Raw genomic sequence first — 27,982 nt, forward strand, 5'->3', positions numbered from 1 at the left:
GTAGACAGAAAAAATACATTATTTTTACAAAAGTAGTTTTATTGTGCAAAAAGTTGTAAAACATAAAAAAGTCCTATAAAATAGGTATCGCCGGAATCGTACTGACCCGCAGAATAAAGTTAACATGTAATTTATAATGCATGGTGAACGCTGTATAAAAAAAAACGAAAAAAACTATGCCAAAATTAAGTTTTTTTTTTTTTGTTTACCTGGCCTCCCAAAAAATATGGTACCAATATTAACTACAGCTCGTCCCGCAAAAAAAAGCCCTCATACCACTACGTCTATGAAAAAATACAATTAGTTAAGGCTCCAATAAGTCAGAAAATAAAAAATATGCAGTTGTGCTGGCGGACCGAGGGGAACATTTCTTCTGTTTCAAGAGGCGATTTATCAAGGACCTAAAATTAGGGAACCAGGAAGGGGAGGGCCCAAACATATCCGCTGGAACCGAGGGTGCCCGTATTATACCAGGACAACACTTTCCCAGCAAAATTCCCCAAACTGCAAAGGTGCGGAGTGTGGACCAAAAGGGGCATAAGAAAGGACGCCATATATCAGTGTGATACCGGCCTGTGCAGAAAGGATTGCTTCACAGCGTAACACACATCTATGGATCATTTTATTGGTTTTTTACCCCATTATTACACCACCTGATTATGCCCCTGATGTACTCTGCCCAGCTTACATGTACCCCCACATTATAAAGGGAAACTCCAACAATATTCCAAAAAAAATCTACCAAGCAAAATCCACTCTCCAAAAGCCAAATGGCGCTCCCTCCCATCTGCACCCTACAGCGTGCCCAAACAGCAGTTTCCTTCCACATACAGTGAAGGAAATAAGTATTTGATCCCTTGCTGATTTTGTAAGTTTGCCACTGTCAAAGACCTGAACAGTCTAGAATTTTTAGGCTAGGTTAATTTTACCAGTGAGAGATTATATTTAAAAAAAAAACAGAAAATCACATAGTCAAAATTATATATATTTATTTGCATTGTGCACAGAGAAATAAGTATTTGATCCCTTTGGCAAACAAGATTTAATACTTGGTGGCAAACCCCTTGTTGGCAAGCACAGCAGTCAGACGTTTTTTGTAGTTGATGATTAGGTTTGCACACATGTTAGATGGAATTTTGGCCCACTCCTCTTTGCAGATCATCTGTAAATCATTAAGATTTCGAGGCTGTCGCTTGGCAACTCGGATCTTCAGCTCCCTCCATAAGTTTTCGATGGGATTAAGGTCTGGAGACTGGCTAGGCCACTCCATGACCTTAATTTGCTTCTTTTTGAGCCACTCCTTTGTTGCCTTGGCTGTATGTTTCGGGTCATTGTCGTGCTGGAAGACCCAGCCACGAGCCATTTTTAATGTCCTGGTGGAGGGAAGGAGGTTGTCACTCAGGATTTGACGGTACATGGCTCCATCCATTCTCCCATTGATGCGGTGAAGTAGTCTTGTGCCCTTAGCAGAGAAACACCCCCAAAACCTAATGTTTCCACCTCCATGCTTGACAGTGGGGAAGGTGTTCTTTGGGTCATAGGCAGCATTTCTCTTCCTCCCAACACGGTGAGTTGAGTTAATGCCAAAGAGCTCAATTTTAGTTTCATCTGACCACAGCACCTTCTCCCAATCACTCTCGGAATCATCCAGATGTTAATTTGCAAACTTCAGACGGGCCTGTACATGTGCCTTCTTGAGCAGGGGGACCTTGCGGGAACTGCAGGATTTTAATCCATTACGGCGTAATGTTACCAATGGTTTTCTTGGTGACTGTGGTCCCAGCTGCCTTGAGATCATTAACAAGCTGCCACCGTGTAGTTTTCGGCTGAGCTCTCACCTTCCTCAGGATCAAGGATACCCCACGAGGTGAGATTTTGCATGGAGCCCCAGATCGATGTCGATTGACAGTCATTTTGTATGTCTTCCATTTTCTTACTATTGCACTAACAGTTGTCTCCTTCTCACCCAGCGTCTTACTTATGGTTTTGTAGCCCATTTCAGCCTTGTGCAGGTCTATGATCTTGTCCCTGACATCCTTAGAAAGCTCTTTGGTCTTGTCCATGTTGTAGAGGTTAGAGTCAGACTGATTAATTGAGTCTGTGGACAGGAGTCTTTTATACAGGTGACCATGTAAGACAGCTGTCTTTAATGCAGGCACCAAGTTGATTTGGAGCGTGTAACTGGTCTGGAGGAGGCTGAACTCTTAATGGTTGGTAGGGGATCAAATACTTATTTCTCCGTGCACAATGCAAATAAATATATATAATTTTGACTATGTGATTTTCAGTTTTTTTTTTTTTTTATATAATCTATCTCTCACTGGTAAAATTAACCTAGCCTAAAAATTCTAGACTGTTCATGTCTTTGACAGTGGGCAAACTTACAAAATCAGCAAGGGATCAAATACTTCTTTCCTTCACTGTATATGGCATTGTCATACCCGGGAGAACCCTTCTAACAATTTTTGGGGTGTGTCTCCCCAGTGGCACAAGCTGGGCATGACATATTTGCCACTGAAATGGCATATCTAGGGAAAAATATAAATTTTTAATTTGCAGCGCATTCATTTATGGAAAAGACCTGTGGGGTGAAATGCTCACTACACCCCTTCATAAATGCCTTGAGGGGTGCAGTTTCCAAATGGGGTCACCTCTCAGGGGTTTCTTTTTATTATTTCACATCTTAGCCTCTGCAATTGTGAACCAATACTTTGTAAATCGCCAAATTAGGTCTCAATTTCGCATGGTACGCTTTCAATCCTGAGGCTGGTCGAATGTCCAGGCAAAAAATTAGGGCCACATGTAGGGTGTTTCTAAAACCGGGAAACACGCATAATAATTAGAGCGCTGTCTTGTTATGGTGGCACAAGCTTTTTCACTCTGCAACATCGAGTGTGCACTAATTTCTACAAAACACCTGCAGGGTTAACATGCTTACTACGTCACTAGGTAAATTCATTGAGGGGTGTAGTTTCCAAAATGGGGTCACTTCTGGGGGGTTTCCACTGTTTTGGTCCCACAGGCGCCCAGAAACCAATCCAGCAAAATCTGTACTCCAAATGGCGCTCCTTCTCTAAAATCTGTACTCCAAATGGCGCTCCTTCTCTTCTGATCCCTGCCGTGTACCCAAAACAGCAGTTTATGACCACATATGGGGTATTGCCGTACTCGGCAGAAATTGCTTTACAAATGTTGGGTTCTTTTTTTCCTTGTTGAGAAAATGAAAAATTTTTCGCTAAAGCTACGTCTTTTTGAAGAAAACGGATTGTTTTTATTTTCACTGCCCAATTCTAATAAATTCTATGAAACCTCTATGGGGTCAAAATGCTTACTACACCCCTAGATGAATTCCTCAAGGGGTGTAGTTTCCTAAATGAAGTCACTTTTTGGGCGTTTTCATTGTTTTGTCCCCTCAGGGGCTTTGCAAATGCGACATGGCCTCCGCAAACCATTCCTGCTAAATGTGATCTCCAAAAGCCAAATGGCACTCTTTCCATTCTAAACCCTGCCGTGTGTCTAAACAGCCGTTTATTACCACATGTGGGGCTTTGTTTTACTCGGGAGAAATTTCTTTACAAATTTTGTGGTGCCTTTTCTCATTCAGTCCTTGTGGAAATGAGAAAAACTTAGCTAAACCTACATTTTCAGGGCCTACTTCCAATAATTTCTGCAAAAAACCTGTGGGGTCAAAACGCTCACTATACCCCTAGATAATTTCCTCAATGGGTGTAGTTTCCAAAATTGGGTCACTTGTGGGCGCTTTCCACTGTTTGTCCCCTCAGGGGCTTTGTAAAGGTGACATTGCCTCCGCAAACCATTCCTGCTAAATGTGAACTCCAAAAGCCAAATGGTGCTCCATCCCTTCTAAGCCCTGCCGTGTGTCCAAAGAGACGTTTATTACCACATGTGGGGGTATTGTTTTACTTTGGAGAAATTTGGTGGTGCTTTTTCTCCTTTAGTCTTTGTGGAAATTAGAAAAACAATCGCTAAACCTACATTTTCTTTGAGAAAATGTAGATTTTAATTTTCACGGCCTAGTTCCAATAATTTCTGTAAAAAACCTGTGCCGTCAAAATGCTCACTACACCCCTAGATAATTTCCTTGAGGTGTGTAGTTTCCCAAATGGGGTCACTTTTGGGGGATTTTCACTGTTTTGGCACCGCAAGAGCCCTTCAAACCTGACATGGTGCCTAAAATATATTGTAATAAAAATAAGGCCCCAAAATACAATAGGTGCTCCTTTGCTTCTGAGGCCGGTGCTTCAGTCCAGTAGCATGCTATGGCCACATGTCGGATATTTCCTAAAACTTCGGAACCTGGGCAATAAATATTGAGTTGCATTTTTCTGGTAACATTTCTGTGTTATAAAGAAAATTGGATTAAAAATTAATTTCTGCAAAAAAATATGAAATTTGTAAATTTCACCTCTACATTGCTTTAATTCCTGTGAAATGTCTAAATGGTTAAGACATTTTCTAAATGCTGTTTTGAATACTTTGAGGGGTGAAGTTTTTAAAATGGGGTGACTTTTTGGGGGTTTCTAATATATAAGGCCCTCAAAGCCACTTCACAACTGAACTGGCCCCTGTAATAGCCTTTAACGTTTTCTTGAAAATGTGAGAAATTGCTGCTAAAGTTCAAAGCCTTGTAACGTCCTAAAAAAATAAAAGGATGTTCAAAAAACGATGCCAATCTAAAGTAGACATATGGGGGGGTGTTAGTTTATAACTGCCTGTCTTACAAGCAGATACATTTAAGTTGAGAAAAATGCTAATTTTTGCAATTTTTCGCTTAATTTTTGTGTTTTTCTAAATTAAATACTGAACATATTGAGCAAATTTTGCCAGTAACAAAGTCCAATGTGTCACGAGAAAACAATCTCAGAATCGCTTGGATAGGTAAAAGCATTCCGAAGTTATTACCACATAAAGTGAAACATGTCAGATTTGAAAAATGAGGCTGTCAGGAAGGTCAAAAGTGGCTAAAGAGGGAAGGGGTTAAATGGTGCCAATAGAAACAAAAAATTTTTCCCGCAAAAAATAAGCCCTTACATCACTCTAGTGACTGAAAAATAAAGGCGGGGAGGGAAATATGGCTTGGACCTAAAGGGGTTAAATGTCTTGTAGCTTCCTTGCAAAACCTGCTGTTAGCTGCCTGCGCTGAATATTATATTAGGAGATTGTAATTTCAGAACATCTTTTATAGGATCCCTACTAAAGGAAATATAGCGGGTTTATTTACAGACTATAAATGTCATCAGGGGGCTGAAAGATCACCCATGTTCTTAACCCCTTCCCTCTTTGACCTTCCTGTCAGAGCCTCATTTTTCAAATCTGACCTGTTTCACTTTGTGGTAATAACTTCGGAATGCTTTCACCTATCCAAGCGATTATGAGATTGTTTTCTCGTGACACATTGGACTTTGTTACTGGCAAAATTTGCTATTTAATTGTGAATAACACCAATCTTTTGAGAGAAATTGCAAAAATTTGCATTTTTCTAAATTTAAAATGTATCTGCTTGTAAGACAGGCAGTTATACCACACAAAATTGTTGCTAATTAACATCCCCACATGTCTACTTTAGATTGGCATCGTTTTTTGAATATCGTTTTATTTTTCTAGGATGTTAAAAGGCTTAGAACTTTAGCAGCAATTTCTCACATTTTCAAGAAAATGTCAAAAGGCGATTTTTTTTTTTTACAGGGGCCAGTTCAGTTGTGAAGTGGCTTTGAGGTCCTTATATATTAGAAACCCCCAATAAGTCACTACATTTTAAAAACTTCACCCCTCAAAGTATTCAAAACAGCATTCAGAACGTTTCTTAACCCTATAGACGTTTCACAGGAATTTAAGCAAAGCAGAGGTGAAATTTACAAATGTAATTTTTTTGAGTTGCAGAAACATTTTTAATCCATTTTTCTTTTTGGAACACTGAAGGTTTTACCAGAGAAACGCAACTCAATATTTATTGCCCAGATTCTGCAGTTTTTAGAAATATCCCATGTGTGGCCCTAGTGCGCTAATGGACTGAAGCACCGACCTCAGAAGCAAAGGATCACCTAGTGGATTTTGGGGTCTCCTTTCTATTAGAATATGTTTTAGGCACCATGTCCGGTTTGAAGAGGTCTTGTGGTGCCAAAACAGTGGAAATCCCCCAAAAGTGACCCAATTTTGCAAACTACTCAAGAAAATTATCTAGGGGTATAGTGAGCATTTTGACCCCACATGTTTTTTGCAGAAATTATTGGAAGTAGGCCGTGAAAATAAAAATCTACATTCTTTCAAAGAAAATGTAGGTTTAGCTAATTTTTTTTTCTCATTTCCACAAGGACTAAAGGAGAAAAAGCATCACAACATTTTGTAAAGCAATTTGTCCCAAGTTTAACAATATTGCATATGTGGTCATAAACGGCTGTTTGGACACACGGCAGGGCTTAGAACGGAAGGTGCGCCATTTGGCTTTTGGAGCTCAAATTTAGCAGGAATGGTTTGCAGAGGCCATGTTGCATTTGCAAATCCCCTGAGGGACCAAAACTGGGAAAACGCCCAAAAAGTGACTACTTTTAGGAAACTACACCCCTTGAGGAATTCATCTAGGGGTGTAATTAGCATTTTGACCCCACAGGTGTTTAATTGATTCTTACAGTTTATTAGAATTGGGCAGTGAAAATAAAAAAAATCCTTTTTCTTCAATAAGATGTAGCTTTAGCTCAATTTTTCATTTTCTCAACAAATAAAGGAAAAAAAAATCTAATCTTTTTTTTTTCTCTCGCCTTGTTCTGAGAACCATAACTTTTACATTTTTTCGTTGACTGAGCTGTATGAGGGCTTGTTTTTTTGCGAGACAAGCTGTAGTTAGTATTGGTACCATTTTTCAAAAAATTTGACTTTTTGATCACTTTTTATTCCAATTTTTTTGTAGGGCAAAGTGATGAGACTTAATTCTGGCATTGTTTTTTCGTTAGTTTTTTTTCTTTACGCCGTTCACCGCGTGAAATAAATAACATAATATTTCTATAGTTCAGGCCGTTATAGACGTGGCGATACCAAATATGTATGGTTTTTGTTTTTTTCAATAATAAAGGACTTGATAAGGGAAAAAGGGCAATTGTGTTTTATTTTATTACTTTTCCTTAACAACTTTTATTCCTTTTTTTTTTTTTTTACACTTTAGTCCCACTCGGGGACTTGAAAGTCCAACTATCAGATTATTTTTCTAATACATTGCACTACATTTGTAGTGCAATGTATTAGATTTGTCAGTCATTCACGGACAGCAGGCCGATTAGGCGGAACCTAATCCGCTTCCGTAATGCAAAGCAGTCGGCCATTGTTGGGCCTCCTGTTGCCATAGTCGCAGTCGGCAGTCCTGCGATTGCAGGGCAGAGCTGCTGATCTGCTGCCAACTACTAAGATGCAGCGTTACAGGTGGATGTCAGCTGTAACATACAGCTGACATCCATCGCTGATGTTGCCGGCTCAGGGTTCTTCAGGGTTCTGTCGTGGTGTCCGTCGATTTAATGGGAAGAACAATGCTGCATTCCATGCTATTCTTTTTGTCAGAAAGTCCTCATACAGCTATGTCGACGGAAAAATGAAAGTTATAGCTCTTTGAATGCGACTATAGAAAAACGAATAAAATTGCTTGGTCATTAGGGCCTAAAATGGGCTGGTCACTAAGGGGTTAAAAGAGCCACAATGGAAACTTACAACATATAATGGGTTAAAAGTTGCACAAAGTCTGCTGGCACACCATTTAAATGAGGTATACGACTGTAACATAGGTGTATGTCTCATAGACACAATGTGACTGTCAAGATCAGCAGCTGCAGACTGCTGTATCGTCCACTGTGTAGCACTGGAATTAAAGTGTGGTTACTAGCCATACAACGATCCTTAAAATGACGATAGCCCCCCCCGACATGTTTCGCTGCAGAAGCAGCGTCCTCAGGGGATAAATTGGGGCTAATGATCGCGCGTTCAATTTTCACTTCCTTTATGATCTCGGACGTGCAGCCCGAAAATGGGTCCCCTGATGTATCAGCCTATCAGGACTCCTAGTGGAGAACGAGCCTCCATCCAGCGATTTTGACATAGTAAGTGACCAATAGGAGAGATCAGTAGACGTTTCAATCACCTCATTTAAATGGTGTGCTAGCCGACTTTGTGCAACTTTTAACCCACTATATGTTGTATGTTTCCATTGTGGCTCTTTTAACTTGACTATTAACCCCTTCCCGCAAATCGGCGTTACTGTACGTCCTTTATATCGGCTCGTTCCCGCAAATGGGCGTACAGTAACGTCCTGAGGATGAAGCAGGCACAGGAGCTGTGCGCGCTTCATCCTCAGCGGGTGCCGGCTGTAATATACAGCTGACATCCTGCTGCAACGGCGGCGATCACTGTTATGTCCGATCGCCGCCATTTAACCCCTCAAATGCCGCTGTCAATAGCGACAGCGGCATTTAAGTGATTGATACAGAGGGAGGGGGCTCCCTCTGTACCCCGTTGGCCCCCCGCGAAAAATCGCAGGTTTCTGATGGTTGCAATGGCAACCAGGAAGCCTAGCAATGGCTTCCTGGTTGTCCAGTACGGGAGCCTATTAGGTCTTGCCCGAGGCAGGACGTAATAGGCTCAACTGTCAGTTATAAAATGACAGTTATAATACACTGCACTACACAAGTAGTGCAGTGTATTGTACAGGGGATCAGAAGATCAGATCTTCCAGTCCCCTAGTATGTGTAAAATAAAAAGTAAAAAAAAAGGTTCAAAAAAGTTTTAGATAAATAAATAAGTTTTATGTAATAAAAACAATAATCATCTTGTGTCCCTGATCAAGTCCTTTATAATTAGAAAAAAATGGAAAAAAAGACAAAAACTAGACATAATAGGTATCGCCGCGTTCGTATCGGCGTGACCTATAAAAATATAATATTTATCCCACACGGTGAACACCGTAAAAAAAATACCAGAAAAAACAATGGCAGAATTTCCTTTTTTGGTCACGTTGTTTCCAATAAAATGGAATAAAAAGTTATCAAAAAGCCGCATGTACCCAAACATGGTACCAATAAAAACTAGTGTGTCACGCAAAAAACAAGCCCTCACAAAGCTCTGTCGACATAAAAATAAAAAAGTTATGACTCTCAGGATATGGTGACACTAAAATATTTTATTTATAAAAAGGGTTTTTATTGTGTAAAAGTAGTAAAACATATAAAAACTATATAAATTTGGTATTGCCATAATCGTATCAAACCGCAGAATAAAGCAAACATGTTTATACTGCACAGAGAACGCCGTTAAAAATTGATTAAAAAAAAACAGCGAGAGAATTTCTGTTTTTTGGTCTCCAAAAAATTTAATAAAAACTGATCACATTATCACATTTACCCCAAAATGATACTAATAAAAACGACAGCTCATCACATGAAAATCAAGCACTCACACAGCTCGTCAACGGAAAAATAAAAAGTTATGACTCTTGGAACGCAATAATGCAAAACGACGGCCCAGACTAATTTATATGTGCAGCAGTTTTTCACCTAAAACCCCACGTCATCATTTGCAGCCCCCATTTGTAGACCCTGTAAATGCAGCGGAATCTATGACATTTTGGGGTCTGTGCTACATATGGGGCTAGTGAAGTCAAAGATTAGACAATGCTGGAGTGCAGATATTTTGTACAATACCACAGACACCCTTTAGAAGTGCGACTCCGACACCCAAAAATCCGGCCTGTGCCTGAAGGATTGGTTCAAAGCGTACGTCACTATCCAGGGATCGTTCATTGTATTATTCATTCTCCCCATTATTACATCATCCTATTATGACCTGTTGCACTCCGCACAGTTTACATATACCCTGATGTACTCCACATAGCTTACATATACCCTGATGCACTCCGCCCAGCTTATATATACCCTGATACACTCCACCCAGCTAACATATACCCTGATGCACTCCACATAGCTTACATATACCCTGATGTACTCTGCACAGCTTACATATACCCTGATGTACTCCGCCCAGTTTACATATACCCTGATGTACTCCGCACAGCTTACATATACCCTGATGTACTCCGCCCAGATTACATATACCCTGATGTACTCCGCCCAGATTACATATACCCTGATGTACTCCGCCCAGATTACATATACCCTGATGTACTCCGCCCAGATTACATATACCCTGATGTACTCCGCCCAGATTACATATACCCTGATGTACTCCGCCCAGATTACATATACCCTGATGTACTCCGCCCAGATTACATATACCCTGATGTACTCCGCCCAGCTTACATATACCCTGATGTACTCTGCACAGCTTACATATACCCTGATGCACTCCGCCCAGTTTACATATGCCCCCATATTATAAGCTGAAACACCAGTAAAATACTAAACAAAACTACTACCAAGCAAAATCTGCGCTCCAAAAACCAAATGGAGCTCCTTCTGGGCCTGGCAGTGTGCTCAAACAGCAGTTAATGACCACATATGGGGTATTACTGTACTCTGGAGAACCCCTTAACAATAATTTATGGGGTGTGTGTCTACGGTGGTACAAGCTGGGCACAACACATTGGGCACTGAAATAGCATATATGTGGAAAATGGCAATTTTAAATCTGCAGCATCCACTGTGCACTAATTTCTACAAAACCTTTGGGGTTAAAATGCTCACTACACTTCTAGATGAATTCCTTGAGGGGTGTAGTTTCCCAAATGGGGTCACTTTTCAGGGGTTTTCACTGTACTGGTACCTCAGCGCAATGCAACATGGAGTAAAAAATAAATTTTGTAAAATCTCCACTCCAAAAACGAAATTGCGCTTTTTCCCTTTAGACTCTTGCTGTATGTCCAAATAGCAGTTTACAACCACATATGGGGTACTTCCCTATTCAGGAGAAATTTTGTCACACATTTTGGGGTGTCTTTTCTCCTGTATTGCTTGTGTAAATGAAAAATTATGTGCTAAATCTATAGGTTATTGGAAAATAAAATTTTTTTCATTTTCACGCCCCAATTCTAATAAAATCTATAAAACACCTGAGGGCTCAAAATGCTCACTACACCTCTAATTTAATTCTTTGATAGGTATAGTCTCCAAAATGGGATCACACCTGGGGAATTTCTACTGTACTGGTACTTCAGGGACTCTGCAAATGCGACATGGCCCCCGGAAACCAATTCAGCGAAATCTGAGCTGCAAAATCCAAATGGTGCTCCGTCCCCTCTGAGCCCTGCCGTGGGTCCAAACAGCAGTTTATTACCACATATGGGGTATTGCCGTAATCAGGAGAAATTGCTTTACAAATGTTGAGGTGCTTTTTCTCCTTTATTCCTTATAAAAATTAGAAAATTCTATGTTTTTTCAGAAAAGTCTATTTTCATCTTCACAGACTAATTCTAATAAATTCAGCAAAAAACCTGTGGGGTCAAAATGCCAACTATACCACTAGAAAAATTCCTTGAGGGGCATAGTTTCCAAAATTGAGTCACTTTTGGGGGTGTTTCCCCTGTTTAGGTCCCTCCAGGGCATTGCAAACACGACACGGCACCGAAAAATATTCCAGTAAAATCAGTGCTCCCAAATCCAAATGGCTCTCCTTCCCTTCTGAGCACTGCCGTGGGTCCAAGCAGCAGTTTATTACCACATGTGGGGTATTTCCGTAATCGGGAGAAGTAGCTTTACAAGTTTTGGGGTGCTTTTTCTCTTTTATTCCTTGCAAAAATTTGAAAATTCTAAGTTTTTCCACAATAAAAGTAGATTTTCATTTTCACAGACTAATTCGAATAAATTTAGCAGAAAATCTGTGGGGTCAAAATGCTAACTTTACCCCTAGATAAATTCCCTGACGGGTGTAGTTTCAAAAGTGGGGTCACTTTTGGGGGTTTCCACTGTTTTGGCACCACAAGACCTCTTCAAACCTGACATGGTGCCTAAAATATATTCTAAAAAATGGAGGCCCCAAAATCCTCTAGGTGCTCCTTTGCTTCTGAGGCATGTTTCAGTCCATTAGCGCACTAGGGCCGCATGCGGGACATTTCTAAAAACTGCAGAATCTGGGCAATAAATATTGAGTTGCGTTTCTCAGGTAAAACCTTCTGTGGTACAGAAAAAAATGTATTACAAATGAATTTTGTAAAAAAAAATGAAATTTGTAAATTTCACCTCTACTTTCCTTCAATGCCTGTGAAACGCCTAAAGGGTTGAAACACTTTCTGAATGCTGTTTTGAATACTTTGAGGGGTGAAGTTTTATGGGGGTTTCTAATATATAAGGCCCTCAAAACCACTTCAGAACTGAACTCGTCCCTGAAAAAAATAGCCTTTTGAAATGTTCTTTAAAAATATGAGAAATTGCTGCTAAAGTTCTAAGCCTTGTGACGTCCTAGAAAAATAAAAGGATGTTCAAAAAACGATGCAAGCATAAAGTAGACATATGGGAGATGTTAATTAGTAACTATTTTGTGTGGTATTACTATCGGTTTTACAAGCAGATACATTTAAAATTAGAAAAATCATAATTTCTTCAAATTTTCTCTAAATTTTGGTGTTTTTCACAAATAAGCAATAAATTTATCGACCAAATTTTTTCACTAACCTAAAGTACAATATGTCACGAGAAAACAGTCTCATCGCTTGGATAGGTAAAAGCATTCCAGAGTTATTACCACATAAAGTGACCCATGTCAGATTTGAAAAAATGGCTCTGGTCCTGAAGGCCAAAAATAGCTTGGTCTTGAAGGGGTTAAAGGTTCTATCTTATTTTCAATTCAATCATTCTATTGGTAGTTGGGAATAGGGTTTATTGTGCTTTGTTTTTCTTTCTATGGCATCGTTATGACATGTGGTTTTGATGTTTATAAACCGAAATGAAGGAGGTAGTTTTATTATTCCCTTAATTTCTTCAACAACTGTTGCGCGAATCACGCACGGCACACGGAAGTGCGTCCGTGTGCCGTGCGTTGTGTTCATGCACCCATTGAATTCAATGGGTGCGTGATGCGCGAAAAACGCAAAAGTATAGGACATGCTGAGAGTTTCACGCAGCGAACACACGTTGCGTGACAAAACACGGACTGTCTGAACGGCCCCTTTGACTAGCATAGGTCCGTGCCACGTGCGTGATTTTCACACACTTATCACGGACGTGAACTACGCTCGTGTAAATAAGGCCTTAATGTGAATGATGATGGCTAACCGTTAAAGAGGCTCTGTCACCAGATTATAAGTGCCCTATCTCCTACATAATCTGATCGGCGCTGTAATGTAGATAACCGTGGTTTTTATTTTGAAAAACGATACATTTTGGGCAAGTTATGAACAATTTTAGATTTATGCTAATTAGTTTCTTAATAGACAACTGGATGCTTTTTGTTTTTTTAACCTTTTTAGCCAACTGGGGGTTGTAAAGAGAAGTATATGACGCTGACCAATCGGTGTCATATACTTCTCCATTCATGTTTATCTCGTTTCACGCTGTGCTGTCACTTACTCACACATTAACTTTACCAAAGTGTCTTGAGAGTGAATAGACATTGCCTCCAACCAGGATGCGATGTCTATTCACACTCCCGACACTTCGGTAACGTTTCTGTGGGACTTAAGCACACAGCACAGAGTGATCTCGCGAGATCATGCTGTGCTGTCATTCATTACAACCATTAAAGAAAAATGTACCTTTACTGGCACATAGCAGCAATGACCGTATCGAAAGCTAGACCAAAACATTAGGTGTTAGCCTTCAGCTACAGTTGGTAACGTGGTTTGTTTTAACGGCATAATCTCTCATTAATCCGGTCTGTTTGCTATTTGTTTGCCGTCTTTCATGCCATTCTGTTGCTATATACAGCATTGAAAATGAACACGTTAGGCTTTACCAATAGCATCATGTGGTTTCTCTTTGGTGACAGACTGGGAGTGGTGGAGATCCAATTTTTTTATTTTTTTTTTTAAATCTGTTTGCTCAGTTGTCCCTTTTGTCTTCCATCTACCTGTCCCAGTTAGTGCTGGATTACGTGTGAAGTAGCCAGGACAGCGGTCTAGGGCCTGCAGAATAGGGGTTCTAGTCTACAATTTGTGTTTTATGTATCCATTTATACAGATGATTATATGTTCTACTTGTAGAACATGAAGGTGATAATAAAAGCAAGAATTATTTTTGGGTACTTTATATCCTTTCATGAACTTTGAGTTCTTGACAAACATTATGTTCATTTGTTATTTTAAGGATATGTAAACCTTTTTGAAGTAATTTTTTTTTTTTTTTTTAATGTATTATGTTTAATTCAGCATTTAAAAAGTAATATAAATAAAAAGCTTTACTTTTTGACATACAGCTTGTGTGTGTCCTGTATACATAGAAGCTGTATTTTGCCATCAAACTGAATTGGTCAGGTAAGCAGGACTGACTGCTTCGGTGAAAGCTGGCCCTGCGTGTCTGACACGCAGTATATATCTGTTAGCTATCACATCAGCGTTTACTGAAGCAGTCAGTCCTGCTGAACTGACTGATTAGGCTTTGACGTCAAGATACAGTTCTATATATACGGGAGACACACAAGCTGTATGTCAAAAAGTAAAGCTGCTTTTTAAAAAAAAAAAAAAAATTAACCTATTTAAAAGTTGCATTAAATCACATAATACTTTATTTTATTTAAATAAATTACTTTAAAGGTTTACAGATCCTTTAAAGGACATTTGTCACCAGAAATTTGCAACGCAAACAGTATATAGTGTAGCCTCCCCTAAATCTAATGCTGTTTTCATTTTCCAGCTAAGTGGCAGCGATAATAACTTTATTCCTTCTATGCAAATGAGCTTTTTGGAGCAACGAGGGAGTCACCGTTGCTCCAAACTGCTCGAACTTCTATCCCCAGTCCATTCCTCCCTCCCTTCCTTCCTTGGCCGGGCTGGGCAGTGTAGAAGATGTGATCACGCCTGCCCCTGTTGCGCGCCCGCTCCTCTGCTTTCGAATCGGTGCAATCAGTCAATCACTGAAGTTTCACCAGTCTAATCGGCTGTACTGCACATGCGCCGATTACGTCACACTATACCCGGATGCATGAATTAGGAAGCAGAGGTGCGGGCGCGCTCATGCAGAATGCGGGGCTGGGTGTGATCACGTCTCCTACATTGATTGACAGGGGCAGGCAAAGGAGGGAGGCTTGACTGGGGAAAGAAGGTGGAGCAGCAGTGACTCTCTCATTACTCCAAAAAGCTCATTTGCATGTAAAGAATAAAGTGATTATCGCTGCAACGGAGCCACTCAGCTGGAAAATGAAAATCGCGTTGCATTCTGGTGAGGCTACACTATATTACTGTGCTGCTGCTTTTTTGCAAACTTCTGGTGACAGACTCCCTTCAATGAAGAGGTTTAACTTTTTGATGTATTTAATTCAAATCAGCCAAGAAAGGGTTTTCTTCCCTGTTTTTAATTTAAATGGGTAGAATTTATTTTTCTGATGTAAATGCTTAAAGGTGTTGTCCACTACCGGACAACTGATGACCTATCCACAGGACATCTGGATCCCGCACTGATCAGCTGCTCTGGCTGCAGCGTACGGAGCCGGAAGCAGATGGCTCTGTACACCCCATAGTGGCCGTGCTGAAGAACTGCAGCTCCGTTACTATTCACTTGAATAGGAATAGAGCTGGAAGTACTGCAGCTCGACCTCTAATCCGTGACCGTAGCCATCTGCTTCTGGCATGAACGTCCGGAGGCAGCTGGAGCAGCTGATCAGTACAGGTCCGGGTGTCGGACCCTTGTTTTTGGTGGAGGAGTTAGAATTCAGCGGGAATTTTTGCAAACTTGCAGCAAGAAAACATGATATGACCACAACGTATGAATACACCCTTACACTCCTGTCGATTTAGACTAAGAAACGAAGGTTTCAGTTTGCACATGGTCACCAAAACTGGACTGATGAATAAGAGGGGTATCAAAACTGGTGCAAAGTCAGAATCCACCTCTTATTTTCAGAAGTCCAATGGAAAATGTAACAAGTGACTTGGTTGCTATTCGCAACTATTTCACCTTTCTTTGCACCAGTTCTAATACATCTCACTCATTGTATGTTCTGATGGGACATGACTTGATAGTTCAGGGTTTTTCTGGGATGCAATTAATAACAATTGAGCAGTGTTGTAATAAGGATTCCCTTAAATATGCTAACTTTTCAACAAACTAATTTAATAGTATTAATATATTTATATATGATCCAAAACACAATTGGACATGGTTCAATACTCAAAATACATATTCAAAATTAAGTTGACTTTAACTGAGTAATGTGAACCAGAAAGTCAATAATGTGGGTATAAAATATACTTTTATTAGAAAGAATTAAAAACCATGAACACGCCGGAAAATATACAAAAATGAATGAGTAGGCTCATCAGTGGTTAAAAACCATAGACAGTGGGTCCTTGCGACACACTGTACTGAAATGTTTGCAGCATCCTTTAGAAGCCTTCATCCTTGGCTGTACTGACTGGGTTTATATTTAGGTACAAGCTTTAAATACTTCACCAACCGTATCCAGTAAACAAGAATAATGACTATAACAGATACAAGTGTTGGGCTGCAAAAAAACAAAACAAAAAAAAACCACACACAACGGCCAACAAGCAAAACAGGCAAAGATCGACAATAAAACTTAAGTTCCTCCTTTATTAACCCCTTTTAGCAATGGGTGCACCATTACGTCCTAAATGAGTTTGACCGTAATGGTACTCAGTGGATGGCACAAAAACCAATTGCACATTAAGGTGATATCCACGCAGGAAAAAAAAAAAAAGTTATGTCTCTTGGAATGTAGGAAACTAATAGAAAAAAACATGGCACTCCATAGTATAATACTGTGCGAGAACGGTGTATAGACAGGAGACAAACTGCTAGGTCAACACTCACCTGGGGTAATTGTGCCAGTCAGACACAAGAACGTGAAAGGTGGGTGAGTGCCACTGCAACTTTGCTGCTCGACTTGCAGTACGTCCGTAAACGTATATGGATAAAATTGTAAAAATGCAGGTATTCTATGCGCTGCAGATAAAAATATAATGTGGCCAATGATATAAAGTGCTTTATTCAGGTGCAATGCGTTGCGGCTCCGAATCCAGAGCCTTCAACAGGTGCATTATCATGTACCCGATAAAGGCTCCGGTCCGGTGCCGCAACACGTAGTACCTGAATAAAGCACTTTAAATCATTGGCCAAATTATACTTTTATCTGCAGTGCTTAGAATACCTGTATTGTTAGAATTTTATCCAAAGGCTCTTTTTAATGTGGTAACAAGAACTCCTTACTGACCGCCGATACTTCTTTTCACAGCAGTCCTTAATGAAATTTATGCCACAGCGCCTTGAAAAGGCAGTACTGTGACGGAAGCCCGGCACAGATGTCCTGTGCCGGCTAGAGCAGGTGTAGGGTTGTCGAAAGAAGACAGCTGGGCTCCTGCTTTAATGGACGGGATTCAGGTTAGCTTTGATCCCGCCCGTTTAAGTCCTTAGATGCCGCGGTCAATAGTAACCACAGCATCTAGTTTGTTTTGGAGGGAGGAGGCTCAATCTGTCATCTCCTCAACACCCCGAGGGGTGCCAATGGTTTTTATGGCAGCCAGTGGCCTAACACAGGCCCCCAGGTCTGCCTTAAATTTATGCTTATCAGGCTTTGCCAAAGGCAGGGCCTAATAGTTTTACACTGACAAAAATACGCTGCAATACAGAAATATTGCAGTGTATTATAAAAGTGATCAAATGAACGCATAGTAAAGTCCCAGAGTGAAACTATAAAATAGGAAAAAATAGTTTAATAAAATAAAATCCCACGTATAAAATAATTATAAAGAATTAAAGACCCACTTTATCCTTACAAAGTGCTTTTTTTTTTAATGAAAAACTAAAAAAATAAATTAAAAAGCTACACATAATTGGTATTGTCGTGTCCGCAAAGACCCGTACTATAAAACTGTTATATTAAGCTTGCACGAGGAATGTTGTTAAAAATAAAATAAACAAATGCCAGATTTGCTGTTTGAAAAAATGCGATAAATAGCAAAGGCAAGATGAACAGAAATCAAAAGCTTGGATGTACCCCAAAATGGTACCTATAAAAACCACAAGTCATCCCACAAAAAATAAGCTCTCCTAAAGCTACTTCGGCAGAAATATATAAAAGCTATGGCTCTTAGAATATGGCGACCCAAAAACAAATACTTTAAAAAATATTGCTCTGAGCCACCATGCACATGGCCCTGCCCGTAATCACGGCCTGCGATTGGGGGCACGGCCGCCCGCATTTTCAGGCCGTGCTCCTATACAAAGTATGGGAGCACGGCCCGTAATATGCAAAAAAACGGACATGTTCCATCATTTTCTGAACGTTTCTACGGCACGGGCACCCATCCGTAGCGATATGGAAAGGTGTCCGCACCAATAGAACTGAATGGGTCCTTAATTGCGTACTGTATTAAGGCCTGCAATTATGGAGAGTTTTTACGGTCGTGTGCATGGGGCTTTATTGTCCAAAACTAGTGAGAAAAAAAGGCATAAATCTGGTATTTCCGTAAATCGTAACAACCTGCAGTGTAAAGTTGTTGTTTATACCAAACCGCAAGCCCACCACACGACTGTCTACGAAAAAATTATAGTTAGGCTATGTTCACACGGAGTATTTTGGGGGAGGAATATCTGCCTCAAAGCTCCAAACGGAATTTTGAGGCAGATATTCCTCCCCCAAAATACTCCGTGTGAATAGCAATGATCGCGCCGTTTTTCGCCCGCGGCCATTGAGCGCCGCGGGCAGAAAACACGCTTTCTCCTGCCTCCCATTGAAGTCAATGGGAGGTCGGAGGCGGAAGCGCCCGAAGATAGGGCATGTCGCTTCTTTTTCCCGCGAGGCAGTTTTACTGCTCGCGGGAAAAAGACGCCGACGCCTCCCATTGAAATCAATGGGAGGCGTTCTCGGGCCGTTTCTGCCGAGTTTTGCGACGCGGTTTCCGCGTCAAAAAACTCGGCAAAAGACCCCGTGTGAACATAGCCTTATGGTTTTAGAAATGTGGTGATACCAAATATGTTTAATCTATGGGTTGATAGAATTGCGGTGATAAAAAATAAAATAAAGAGGTAACTTATTTATTCCATACGATGAATGGTGTAAATTGAAAACGCAAAATACAAAATGGTGGAATTGCAGATTTTTTTTGTTCAATTCCCTTCTAAAAAAGTTAATCAATGAATTATATGTACGTTGGTGCCATTGAAAAATACAGCTTGTACTGCATATAACAGGCTCTGACGGCATAAAAAAAAAAATTTTTAACTACATTTTATTGTACAAAAGTAGTAAAACATAAAAAGAACAATATAAATTTGGCATCTCCATAATCCTAAAGACTCACAGAATAAAGTTAACATGTAATTTATACCACACTGTAAACGCCATAAAAACATAGCCCAAAAACCTAAAGGCCAGTTTTTTTTCCCTTCCCCCACCAAAAAAATAAAGTTTTTTTGATGCATGATATGCACCCTTACAATGGTACCATTAAAAAAAACAAATCGTCCCGCAAAAAACAAGCATACACATACGGCTATCTTATCAAAAAAATTAAAGGTATGGAAAAAAAATTAACTGCATCCTCAAGGGGTTAATACAATTAGTTAGGCTTCGTTCACATCTGCGCCAGGGTCCCGTTCTGTCTGAGCCTTTCTGTTTCCATCACCATTGGATTTCAATGGTGACGGAACCGTGCTAATGGTTTCTGGTTTTTGTCTCAGTTTTGCAAGGGTTCCGTCATTTTGACGGAATCTATACCACAGTCGATTACGCTATTGATTCCGGCAAAACGACAGAACCCTTGCACAACTGAGACAAAGAGAGACCATTAGCACTGGATCAGTCACCATTGAAATCCATGGTGATGGAAACCTATGGTTTCACGTTTGTGTCAGTCAGGGCTCCTTACCGACGGAAAGCTCCAACGTTCCATCGGAACGGAGCCCTGGCGCAGATGTTAACCCAGCCTTAGCTGTGCAGCTCTGTAGAATTAAACAAGGTTGAAAAATTAAAAAAACGCAGCAATATCAGCGCAAGAAAATTTTAAAGAATCCTTCTGAAGGTACAATATTCTATGGTTTAAGTGACCACATCCGTTAATAAAAGATAGATAATATTTATAGCTGCAATGCACAACCTGGTAAAAATGCCAGGAGAGAGCAGAGAAAATCTAATAAGGCCTCATGCCCACTTCAGTTTTTTCCTTCAGGGTGCTATCCGTTTTCTTCACTGATAGCATCCTGACCATTAATTTCAATGGGCCCATGCACACTTCCGTTATTTTCATGGATCCGTTGTTCTATTCCATCAAAAGTAAAAGTAAATGCTGTCGAATTTCCGCAACGGAATTGTGTGCAGAAATTCCGCAGCATTAACCGTAACCGCAAAGTGGATGAGATTTAGCATAAACATTAATTAATTGACTTGCGCTACAGAATTTAATTCCGCAGCATGCCAATTTTTGCTGCTTTTTTGTTGTTGCGGGTTTTAACAATTGGAAATGGAGCGTTGATCCAAGGATTTACTTTGATTGTTGGGAAGAAATGTATTCCCGAAGAGGATCATAATTGGCTTTTGCCTTTCTCTGGATGAACATTGCAGAGTAATAGGCTGAATGGACATACGTCTTTTTTTCAGGCCTAGGCACCGTGCACATGACCGTTTCAGTTTGCTTCTGCGTGCTGTTCGTTGTTTTTTGTTTTTTTTGGCGGACTCCCACACTAGAATGGGTAAGATGGACAGCAAACGCGGACAGGAATAGGACATGATCTATAATTTTGTGAAACAAAAACACTGATCCGCAAAAACTGATGTGTGCATGACCCCTTAGAAAGGAATGGTTCAGTTTGCTATCTGCAAAGAAAATGAGTAGTACACGGAGGAAAACAATGGTTGTGTGCATGAGAACTCAGAAACGTTGTTAGATGCAGTCTTTATGCCATCAATAGTAGTCCAGACAAGGCCACAGATCAAGGCAGAGATAAATCGGTGATGTGACGTTTTAACTTTAGGCATTTTCTTCCAGAGCAACAACGTTCACCGATCAACCATGCACAAAAAAATAATTTAGAAAACCAGCAGTCTGAAATCGCGAACGTGTGGCAAGCTTAAAAAGGTGTTACAATTTTGCAGTAGATCTGCACTATTATGACATGCTATAACAGTGGCTGGAATTGGAACCAGATGCAATCTTCTACAATACACCATAACCAAACTATACTTCTAAAGCAGATACTTGAACAGTTGTGCATTGAGCGTCTCTCAGATGTTTTGGTACCAGAGCTGTAGGTGTATACACATACAGTACACATTTTGCAGAGGACCAATGTGTGTAAACTTTTATATAAGCCTGGAAGTTCTAAATACAGATCCAGTTATGTCAAGCCTATTGAGAAGTAGCAGGTGCAAGCAGCTTCTTCTCTAATGTCAAGTGCCTGAGTGATGTGACAGCAGTGTGTATCGCTGAATGAACCCACAGGTTTTATACAGTGCAGAAACCGTGTTTACATGTCTGAGGTACATAGCTCAGATACCGGAAAGGACGTGTTCCTGTAGGTTGAGTCTTTTGAGAAAGCTGTGTGTGTACAATGAGGAATAACATTATTTCTGGTCATTCTATGATTTGTACATGGCATTTTTCACCAGCTTTCTGTATGCTCATATTATTCGTTTTCCCTGAGCTAGGGAATAGAGACTAACTGCTATGATGTCTCCCATACACCGCACACAAAGAAAAGAGGAGTTCTATCTCTCTGTAGTACACCCTCAGAAGCAACGTAGAGGACATTATACAGCAGTACTGAGCAGTATAGCTGTGAATCCAGCAGTGGGGTAAGATAAAACACTTACTAGAAGCTGAAGCAGCGTCCTTGTGTATCACTGCCTCTGTCTCCCTCCAGCAGCTGCCTCCCCTCTTCATAGACTTGCACTATTGTTTTATGCAAAGTTTGTTGAAATGACCATTTAATAGGTATGGACACCTTTTAAACTTTTTCTTTGGCACTTGATTTTAGGCTAAAAATACAAAAATTTTTTGCAATTGGTTGCGTTTATTAAAAATGTTTTACCATTTCTCTTCTGCAGCTTTCATGTTTTCTAATACATAGCAAGCTGCTCAGTGCGGTGTCCATTCCGTCAGACGGGCTCTCTAGCCGCTTACTCTCTAGCCTTCTTCCGAATGCTGATCTAAGCCAAAGGCTGATCCAATCTGGTGGAACGGACACTGAACTGAAAAATACAGTGACTTGCAAAAGTATTCATCCCATTTGGTGTTTTTCCTACTTTGTTGCATTACAAGCTGGAATTTTAAATGGATTTTAACCCCTTCCCCCTGCTTGCATTCTGGGCCCTAATGTCCAAGCCATTTTTTACATTTTTCCATTGTCACATTCGAAGAGCTGTAACTTTTTTATTATTGCGTCGGCATAGCTGTATAAGGTCTTGTTTTTTGCGGGACGACTTGCAGTTTTTATTGGTACCATTTGAGAGTAGATGCGACTTTTTGATCACTTTTTATCAAATTTTTTTTAAGTCAGGATTAACAGAAAACAGCAATTTTTCCATTTTTTTTTATTTTATTTTTTACGGCGTTCACAGTGCGGGTTAAATAATGTTATAGATTTATAGTCGGGGTCGTTACGGACGCGGCGATACCAAATATGTGTAACTTTTTTGCTTTATTGTAGTTTTTTTTAATAGTAAAGCAGTTTGTAAGGGGAAAAAGTGGGTTTTTAATTTTTTTTTGTTTCACTTTTTTTTTTTTATTAAACTTTTTTACTTGTCCCACTAGGGGACTTCACTATCCTCCGATCGCTATTATAATACACTGCAAAACTTTTGTATTGCAGTGTATTACTGCCTGTCCGTTTAAAACGGACAGGCATCTGCTAGGTCATGCCTGCGGCATGATCTAGCAGGCATTCGCTCCAGGCAGACCTGGGGGTCTTTATTAGACCCCCGGCTGCCATAGAAGACACAGACACTCGGCGATTTTATCGCCGGGTGTCAGTGAGATGAGAGGCAGCTCCCTCCCTCTCTCCAAAACCATTCAGATGCGGTGCTCGCTATTGTGCACCGCATCTGAAGGGTTAAACGGGTGAGATCGATACTAATATCGATCTCACCCGGCAGAGCAGGGACGCCCCCAGCCCTCAGCTGCCTCTAGCAGCTGAGAGCAGGGAGATTTGACACTCCCTGCTCTGTTTACTTTATTCTACAGCAGCGCCGTAGAATAGCGGCGCTCTAGAATAAAGCCCACTAATGACCGCCGTAAAAAGGCGTATCGGCGGTCATTAAGGGGTTAAATTTCATTTTATGTAATGATCCAGGCAGAATAGTCTAAATTGTTAAAGCGGAATGAAAAAAAAACCCAACATTAAACAACTTGTTAAAAAAAAAAAATCTGAGAAGTTGTTGGCGAAAATTTATTTACCACTTTGCGATGAAAACAACTACAAATTTGACGAGAAGGCCACCCACCAAAACTCAGACTTACACTGAAGGAGCACCAAAGAGGCAGAGCGGAGATGGAAGTACCTGTCCAAAGGACCATTATAGGGATGTGTTCACATCGCCGTTGCCCATCCGTTGAGGGGTTCCCTCTGAGGTTTCCGTCGGGTTAACCCCTCAGCGGAGAGGCAAACGGAAACCTCAGCTTCCGTTTCCCTCACCATTGAATTCAATGGTGATGGAAACCGTGCTATTGGTTTCCGTTTGTCACCGTTGTGACAGGGTTTAGTCGACTGTACTATTGGTTCTGTCAAGAACAACGGAACCCTAGCACAACGGTGACAAACGGAAACCTTTAGCAACATTTCTGTCACCATTGATATCAATGGTGATGGTATCAGAAGCTTAGGTATCCATTTGCCTTGCCTTTCCTTTGAGGGGTTAAACCGATGGAAACCTCCGCTGGAACCCCTCAACGGAATGGCAACGGTGATGTGACCAGGCCCTAAGCCGTACACTCCAGACTGGGGCTTTATGGATGTGGCCAGAAAAAAGACATTGCTTAACCCCTTAAGGACCCAGCCTGTTTTGGCCTTAAGGACACAGGCGTTTTTTTTTTCAAATCTGACGTGTTACTTTATGTGGTAATGACTTAGGAATGCTTTTACCTATCCAAGCGATTCTGAGATTTTCTCGTGACATGTTGTACTTTATGTTAGTGAAAAAAGTTGGTCGATTTTTAAATTTGGTTTTTATTTCTGAAAAACACCAAAATTTAGAGAAAGTTTGCATTTTTCTAAATTTAAATGTATGTTTGTAAAACAGATAGTAATACCACACAAAATATTAACTAGTTAACATTTCCCATATGTCTACTTTGTTTGCATCGTTTTTTGAACGTCCTTTTATTTTTATAGGACGTTACAAGGCTTAGAAATTTAGCAGCAATTTCTCATATTTTCAAGAAAATTTCAAAAAGCTATTTTTACAGGGGGCAGTTCAGTTCTGAAGTGGCCTTAGGGCTTTATATATTAGAAAGTCCCCATAAATCACCCCATTTTGAAAACTGCACCCCTCAAGGTATTCGAATCCGCATTCACAAAGTGTTTTAACCTTTTAGGCGCTTCACAGGAATTAAAGCAATGTAGACGTGAAATTGACTATTTTTTTTTGCCTAAATTAATTTGTAATCCTTTTTTTTTTTTTTTTTTCTTATACCACAAGTTTTTACCAGAAAAATGCAACTCAATATTTTATTGCCCAGATTCTGCAGTTTTTAGAAATATCACACATGTGGCCCTAGTGTGCTACTGGACTGATACACAGGCCTCCGAAGCAAAGTGGCTTTTTTTTTTTTTTTTAGAATATATTTTAGGCACTTTGTCAGGTTTGAAGATGTCTTGTGGTACCAAAACAGTGGAAAAACCCCAAAAGTTACCCCTTTTTAGAAACGACACCTGTCAAGGAATTTAGCTAGGAATATAGTTAGCATTTTGACCACACAGGTTTTTCGCTAAATATATTGGAATTAGTCTGTCAAAATGAAAATCCTACTTTTTTAATGAAAAAATATAGAAATTTTTTAAATTTACAAGTAATAACAAAAAGTGCACCCCAACATTTGTAAAGCAATGTCTCCCGGTTATGACAATACCCCATATGTGGTAATAAACTGCTGTTTGGACCCACAGCAGGGCTCAGAAGGCAAGGAGTGCCTTTTGGATTTCTGATTTTGCTGGAATGGTTTTCGGTGCCCCTAAAGTTACCCCATTTTGGAAACTACACCTCTCAAGGAATTTATCTGGGGGTATAGTTAGCATTTTGACCACACAGGTTTTTCAATTAAATATATTGGAATCAGTCTGTGAAAATGAAAATCGACTTTTTTTTTTTCTGAAAAATCTGAAATTTTTAATTTTTACAAGGAATAAAGGAAAAAAAGAACCGCTACATTTGTAAAGCAATGTCTCCGGATTACGGCAATACCCCATATGTGGTAATAAACTGCTGATCGGACCCATGGCAGGCCTCCGAAGGGAAGGAGCGCCGTTTGAATTTTGGAGCACAGATTTTTGCTGGAGTGGTTTTCGGTGCCATGCACTGGAGGGACCAAAACCGTGGAAACCCCCCAAAAGTGACCCCATTTTGGAAAAACCCTCAAGGAATTTTTCTAGGGGTATAGTGAGCATTTGGACCCATGGGTCTTTTGCAGAATTTCTTAGAATTAGGCCACGAAAATGAATATCAAAATTTTTTCCACTAAAATGTTGAATTTTCTCTTTTTATAAAGCAATTTCTCCCGAGTACGGAAATACCCCACATGTGGTCATACATTTTTTTCATTAGAAATTAATTAACCCTTTCAGGACTGATCCATTTTTTGCTTTCTTATTTTCATTTTTCAATCCCCGCCTTCCAAGAGCCATAACTTTTTTTTTTTCTTTTTCCATCAATGGAGTGGTGTGAGGGTTTATTTCTTGCGGGAGGAGCTGTAGCTTCTATTGACACCATTTAAAGTACCATAAAATGTACTGGGAAACTGAGAAATAATTATTTGCGGGCTGATATAGGAAAAAAATCTGATAAATTTTTTTGGGGGTTTTGTTTTTACAGCTTTCACCGTGCGATAAAAATAAACTTTATTCTGCGGCTCAATACAATTACGGTGATACCAAATTGATAGTTTTTTTTGTGTTTTACTACTTGTACAAAGAAAAATCTATTGGTTAAAATAAAAATTGCTTTGTTTCACCACGTTCTGAGAGCCATAACTTTTTTTTTTTTTTTTTTTTTTTCTTCGTTTAATTGAGCGGTGGGAGGTCTTATTTTTTGCGGGACGAGCTGTAGTTTTTATTGATACCATTTTTTTGGTGCATAAATAGTTGTATTCATATTTTTTTTTTTTTTTTTTTAGAACTGAGGTTACAAAAAAAACCAGCGTTGGCGGTTTAAATTACAAATTTTTACAGTGTTCACCGTGGGAATTAAATAATGGTATATTGTAATTGTTCCGACTTTTACGGACGTAGCGATATCATTTTTGTTCCGTTTTTTTACATTACTTTAGAAGAAAAATGGGAAAAGGTGTGTTTTGTTTTTTTTGTTTTTTTTGAACTTTTACATTTTTTTTCTCACTACTAATAACTTTAAGGGTATGTTCACACGGCCTATTTACGGACGTAATTCGTGCGTTTTTGCCCCTAATTACGTCCGAAAATAGCGCCTCAATAGCGCTGACAAACATCTGCCCATTGAAAGCAATGGGCAGACGTTTGTCTGTTCACACGCGGCGTAATTTACGCGCCGCTGTCAAATGACGACGCGTAAATAGACGCCCGCGTCAAAGAAGTGACCTGTCACTTCTTTGGCCGTAATTGGAGCCGTTATTCAGTGACTTCAATGAATAGCAGCGCCAATTACGTCCGTAATGGACGCGGCGCTCAAGCGCCTGCACATGCCGTTACAGCTGAAATTACAGGGATGTTTTCAGGCTGAAACATCCCCGTAATTTCAGCCGTTACGGACGCCCTCGTATGAACATACCCTTATTCTTCTACACATTTTATTAGTCCCCTTAGCTGACTTGAACCAGCGATCATTGGATCACTGGTACAATACACTGCAATACTAATGTATTGCAGTATATTATTTTTACAGGCTTCTGTAACAGAGCGATCGCTGTTCCTGTCCGTTAGTACCGAGGGGGCCTGCTGTAATACACAGCTGACACCTGCAGCGTATGGAGCGGGCGCAGCACGTGAGCCGGCACTATACATCAATCCCCGCACCATGACGTGCAATTAAGTCATAGTGCGCAAAGGGGTTAATACACAGCGGATGGTTCAAAGTGAAAATTGCAATTTTCCACTGATATGCCATCTTAGTGCATAATATGTTGTGCCACTGAAGACAAATACCTCATAAAACGTTGAGGGTTCTCCCTGGTATAGCGAACCATATATGTGGGCGCAAACTGCTGTTTGGGCACCCTGCAGTGCTCAGAAGGGAGGGATGCCATTTTGCTTTTGGAGCGTAGATTTTGCTTGGTAATAGTTCTGTTTGGGTTTCGCTGGTATTTCAGTTTATGATGTGGGGGCATATGTAATCTGTGCGGAGTACATCTGGGCATAATAGGAGGGTATAATAATGGTGTAAATAAATAATAATTCACTCATGTGTGGCCAGTGTTGCACTGTTAAATGGCGCCCAATCCTATCTGCTTTTGAAACACTGCACATTTTGCATCGCCATATTCTGAGAGCCAGAACTTTTTTTATTTTTTCTCCACTGGAGCTGCGTGAGGGCTTATTTGTTGCGGGACACTGTCGTTTTCAATGGTACCATTTTGGAGTACATGCGTTTTTGTTTTTTTGGGTTTTTTTTCCCATCACTTTTTTATTCAATTTTTTTTTGCAATCCTGACTAAAAACCAGGAATTCTGAAATGGTTTTTTTGCGGC

General features: G+C 40.1%; 1 protein-coding gene across 2 annotated transcripts in view; it reads left to right on the forward strand.

Moving 5' to 3' along the window:
* NT5C3A (5'-nucleotidase, cytosolic IIIA) overlaps positions 1–27,982 on the forward strand; it is a 66,715-nt gene that overhangs the window by 14,716 nt on the left and 24,017 nt on the right. Inside the window, exon 1 of one of the 2 annotated variants that reach the window (XM_075828532.1) lies at positions 15,179–15,317. The exons of the other annotated variant lie outside the window; for it this stretch is intronic. The gene's annotated coding sequence lies outside the window, so the exon portion shown is untranslated. Of the gene's footprint in view, positions 1–15,178; positions 15,318–27,982 lie in introns of those variants that run through there. 2 annotated transcript variants of the gene reach the window in all.

This window comes from Rhinoderma darwinii, chromosome 5 (assembly GCF_050947455.1).
Source record: "Rhinoderma darwinii isolate aRhiDar2 chromosome 5, aRhiDar2.hap1, whole genome shotgun sequence".
Taxonomy (NCBI): domain Eukaryota; kingdom Metazoa; phylum Chordata; class Amphibia; order Anura; family Rhinodermatidae; genus Rhinoderma; species Rhinoderma darwinii.